The sequence below is a fragment of the Nestor notabilis genome, unplaced genomic scaffold (assembly GCF_000696875.1).
Source record: "Nestor notabilis isolate BGI_N333 unplaced genomic scaffold, ASM69687v1 scaffold10270, whole genome shotgun sequence".
Taxonomy (NCBI): domain Eukaryota; kingdom Metazoa; phylum Chordata; class Aves; order Psittaciformes; family Psittacidae; genus Nestor; species Nestor notabilis.
Window position 1 is genome coordinate 78,566 of NW_009909725.1, and position 5,674 is coordinate 84,239.

Sequence of the window (5,674 nt, forward strand, 5' to 3'; positions counted from 1 at the left end):
CAGGATACAGTGCACAGGAAAACCTAAGATCCACTACACTTAGACTTCTACTGCATTTCAGTGGGGTTTATCTCAAGCCTAAGATTAAGTCAGTTACAAGATCCACTAACACCATATTGTGAAGGCTATCACCACCACTATTATGCCAAGTGCTTATCTCAAATCTTGTCTCTTCCAGCTACTGAAAAATCTCATGAGCTGTCCTCTTCTTGCTATCAAGAGACATTTTTTTGAACTAACTTCATTACATTGAACTTGTAGGACCATTCCCCCACATTCAGCACGACAAACAAACACACACCTGATCATAGCTTCCTAGACTGCAGTCCGAGTGAGATTCCTGAATTCTCATGAGCTTCCTATGAGGTTGCTGAAAGTCAGTAAAGCACCAGACTTGCACTGCAATGTACTTTAAAGTCATTTTAACAGTAGCAAGAAGAAACAAAGCTCAATTAAAAAAACACCCTTAAGGCAATTCTAATCCCATGTGTTAAAAAGCATGGATCACGTCAGGCCTACTGCTGCAGGCAAGCTACATGCTTGTGTGCTCCACGTAGCATACACAATGTTCAATCATTCTTTGAGTAATTTCCTGCACAGTCTGCACTGAGACCTGCTTTGCCTCTTCAGCAGAAGGCACCAGACCCAGGTGGTTTGGATGAGCAGCCACTTCAGCTGTGCAGCTACGGCAGAGCACAAATACTGCTAGCTGTTTGAAGCTGGAAATCAAAGTACTGTCAAGCAACACACAGAACAGATCCAGTCACCCCCTTAAATAAAACCACAAACCCTTCTCCCTCCTGGTGTTACTGGTATTAACTTCACTGACTGAAGTACCAGTGAAAATAGTAACTGGTGAGAAGAAATGTCTAGACTTCATAGACAGCATTACCAGCACTCAACAGCATAGTGGAACATGAAGATGTAATCAATACACTACAGCAATCAGTCCTACAGAGCTTCTATCAAGCCTATTAACAGATTATTTATTGGTTCTGCATTTCCTATTCTGTAAGTTCCTACTGTAACAGAGCTGAATATTGGAAGACTTTGCATGACAGAACATGAGTTGCATCAGATTAAGTAGGGGAATAAGAACATCCTACATGTTGTATGTTGAAAAAAGTTAAATACACAGAAGAAACCTCTTGGGTGCAGTCAGTTACATCTGAAAATGAAGAAATGTGACATTTTGTTTCCAAGGATTGCCTTATGCCCAGCTGTGAGACAGCAGGAAATCCAACAGGAACTAAAAATAACAGACACAGGAGACAAAGGGAAAAAAAAATACTAGAATGAAAGTCATTCCTTGCCCCCTAAAAAGCACTGGGAGTCGGAGCATACAGAAAGGCCAAACTACAGTGACACAAACATTCCTGTCTAATGCAATCAAAAACTTATTCACTCTTTCAGTATGAAAAGAAAAAGCATTTCCTGATGTATCAACTTTACTTCAGTTACTGCAATGGAAATCCACAGTTATTTTCAGTCACAGAAAGTATGTTCTTCAAATACATGAAAGATTTCCACAAAGAGGAAGGGAAGAAACTTAATAATCCCTGTGCTAGAATGCTGACCCTATAAATAGTTAATACATGCGGATTCTGTGACAGAAGAAAAAGGCAGTTAAAGATGCTAAAGTTGGAGGGTATTAAGAATTCATGTTTAAAGTGTTAAGGAGAATCATGTTCAAAGTGACGTTTCAAGATTGTGAACTAGCTAGGAAACACAGGAAGAGGGGCAGTGAGAAAGGCAAAGGATCATAGTGCAGTCCAGAGATGCAGAGCATGTCAAATTAACACATAGCTTGGATACAGCCTACACTGCAAACTCCAGCACCACTGAGCAAACCAGACTAGTTGGTACTGGAAGCAATGAGCCTGTGGTATTCCCAGCTTTGATCTAGCACAGGCTAATTTATCCTTCTTTTTCTCAGTAATATTAAATAGCCCCTTCTAACCTGAATGCTGCCATTTGACACTTGAGTTGATCTCAAACTAGCTAGTGGAGGTAACTTTATACTACAGTGCAGATTAAAGCTGTATGCTAAATAGGGTTCAACAGTAACAGCCAGAAAAACAGCTAGCAACTGAAACTGTACTAGAGGAAAGGAAAACTCCATCTTGCTCACACCCAAGTTCTTAGCTTTGTCTTCTTTTTTTGTTGTTCATTATGTCAATGAAGTTCATACTGGAAAACATTGCTTTGAATGTCCACAGGAACCTGGTTTTCATTCTGGCAAAACTTCATTAAGAGGAAGGAAACCCAACTTAAACCAGAAAACTTGTATCAGAGCATTACCCGACAGACAGGCTTACACTGTTTACACTTTTCCACTGTTCTTTAATACTAACATGGTTGCTTACTCAACAGCAAAAACCCCTCTAAATTTGAAAACCCAAATCTCACGGTGAGGCAGACCTTCTGACTCAGGTGAAGAAAAAGCTGGGGTGCAAACCTTGCTGAGACTGTTCAGCAAGGAGTGAAGCAGAAAGGCATATGGCTTCACCAGCTCAAAAAAGAGAAGCCATTTGTAAGAGCACTCACTTTCACCCACAGGACAGAAATCTAGTCTTCTGCTCTCATTTTATTTAGCACATGAATAGTTTGCTAAGAGCAGAGTTTTAGTAACAGCAGTGGGCAGCCTGAATCCACAATACATGGGAATGCAGCCAGAAAACAAGTCAAGAAGCTCTTCTCAGACACAGAACAGGTTTTTAGAAATGCAAAAACTTTAGTTCTAGGAGAAATGAAGGTCTTTAGCTAAAGCCAAGAAATAGTCCTCACATGGGCAGCAAGAAACTCCGCATATCAAGACTCATCTTAATACTAGTATTTTAATATACTTACAATGGAGTGAGTCCTCTCTGCATATTTACCCAAATACAGTGCTATTCTATTACAGGCAAAGTTAAATGCCAAATAAGCCCCAATTTCCCTTGAAGCAGGTATACTGAACAGCACTGCCTTGAATAGGTGCAACACACTACACCCGCGTCTTTACAATCTATAATGCATGGTAACAGCACCCCCCCTGACAAACAGAACAACCTGGTTTGCTTTCATTGTTTAAAGCTTTCAGCAAGAACTACAGATAGATAAGCCTCACATTTGTTATTTGCCTTTAATTAAACTGTCTCCTTTTCCACAAGACTCAAGATAAAGAAATTCTTCTCCAGAGTTACACACATTAGAACTCAAGACTGAATTTCAGAAGCCTGACAGATCAGTTTGCAGTTCTAGAATTCTAAGCAAGATGGACTTATAGCCTGTCCAAGGCTTTTAGCACTAGGGTAATATTCAACATTGACCAAGCTCAAGTATACTGAACCAAATAACAAATATTTAAAGCTGGCTGGCTTCTACCACCTTCAGAATTCAGGAAGTCTACATAACTGGAAGTAGATAGAATGTACAGTGGCAGCATTACCTCAATCCCTACACTAGAACTTGTACATGCCTCCTTATTCAAGTATGAATCCCACTGTCTGAAGTAATTAGCACATGACAGCCCACGCACATTTACAGTGCTGGATCACTGGAATCCTGTGTTCAGTTCTGGGCCCCTCACTACAAGAGAGACATTGAGGTGCTACAGCAAGTCCAGAGAAGGGAATGGAGCTGGTGCAGGGCCTGGAGCACAAGTGTGATGAGGAACGGCTGAGGGACCTGGGGGGTTTAGTCTGGAGGCTCAGGAGGGACCTTATCGCTCTCTGCAACTGCCTGACAGGAGAATGGAGCCAGGAGGGGGCTGGTCTCTGCTCCCAAGGAACAAGGGATGGGACAAGAGGAAACGGCCTCAAGCTGCACCAGGGCAGGTTTAGCTGGAGCTGAGGAACAATTCCTTGCCCAGAGGGTGCTCAGGCATTGGAACAGGCTGCCCAGGGCAGGGCTGGAGTCACCGTCCCTGCAAGTGTTCACAGCCCGGGTGGACGAGGCCTCAGTGCCAGGGGTTAGTGGTGGCCTTGGCACTGCTGGGAATGGTTGGACTTGATGAGCTGAAAGGTCTTTTCCAACCTGGTTGATTCTGTGATTCTATGATTCAAAGGCCATAAGAAGTAAAACCAGTCAGCTCATACTCCAGCGGTATTCGTATTTGACTACCATTCCGCCTGTTCCCAACTTCGGTGTGCCATACAAAATGCAACGTATCAGACAATTGCAAGATTTTCTGTTGCTTTTTTTAGTTTTAAAAGCACATGGCTGTAACTATCCACACATCCAAGACCCAGCTGACATCATCCAGTGCCAGAAGGCCACTCGTTCCTAGACACAGTAATTCACAAGTTAGAAGTTGACTGGGCTTTGTTCAAATCGTGTTTTATGCCAAAGTGCTATAAAATGTTAAGCAGATTCAGAAGTTTCCACATTGCAGCATGAATTCTCTGCATTTTCTAAAGCAGAGATTTCTGTGATCTACATGCAAGTCCTTGGTGCTATCCCGTCAAGTCACCTCTACTTCAGATGCACAGCTTCTGGCAAGATTAACAACTACATGCACTGTAATCTTTCCATAACTATCCTCACTTCAGAAGAGGCATGTCCAAGCTGTTGACTGTGAAGCTGCTTTCTGCCTCACAGTGAGAGCCGACAACTTTTTCCAGCATCCTTAGCTTTGTTTTGTGCAGCACAGAAGTCTGTTTAAAACCTGCCCTGACCAGCTTAATCTTATTAATCTGGAATCCTACCAAGCATGTCTACAATCTGCAATAACAACATGATGAAGATACTCCTTATATCTGTGAATGCTTCTTATAGTACGTTCCGTTAGGAGGCTTGCTCCCACATCGGGGAAATTTAATGCTAGAGTCCCTGGAGGCCTTTCAGATTATTAAGCCACATATCATAGTAAGAATGAAAACCTAAGCCTCAAGAGCCTATCATCTGAAACACACCTTTCCAAGTTAACATAGAATTCCAAAAGTATACTTCTACAGCAGTGTAACAACTCTGAGAAACTTAAATTTCACTTAAGATACGTTGGCCTTAACAACGGAATATACACATTAGAATTCTCTTTCCCCCCCCCCGCCCCGCAATGCTTCTTTGGGTATTTGAGAACATTATGTTGGTATCTGTTCAGCTGAGCAAGTCTGGTTTGCATGATAAAGCACATAAACAACTGGTAGAAATGCTGAATATTCCTGGCATCTACAGAGACTGAGGCAACTGAAGCCATGGAAAGCAGAGCAGTGACTAAGCATCTGAATAACTTAAGACACATTAATGCACAACTGACACCAGTTATATTAGGTCTACTCATCCCCCACTGTTGAGAGGCAACAGATTCTTTCTTAATTGTATTCACAAGATGTTAACTTTCCACCGAGTTCATCCAAGTTTGTTGTGCTGTGTTTCTCTGGTTCTGTTTCAAATAAAAACAACAAATGATACAATCAAGCTTCCAACAAACCTTAAATACAGACCTATTTAAATGAAGCATCTCAAATCCAGTGCTTCTAGTACACCAGGACTCCAATTGAACAGATACACTGGAATCTTAAACAGAAAACCAAGACATGTTTATAGGGAGGATATACAGAGATTTATTTAATCAGGTTTACTATTTACAGTTGAGATCACTTTCACATACTACTTTCTACTCTACATGGCTACATTGTTTCCAAACCAGTTTAAGATCTACAGTCTAACAGTTCACTCAACACATAAAACC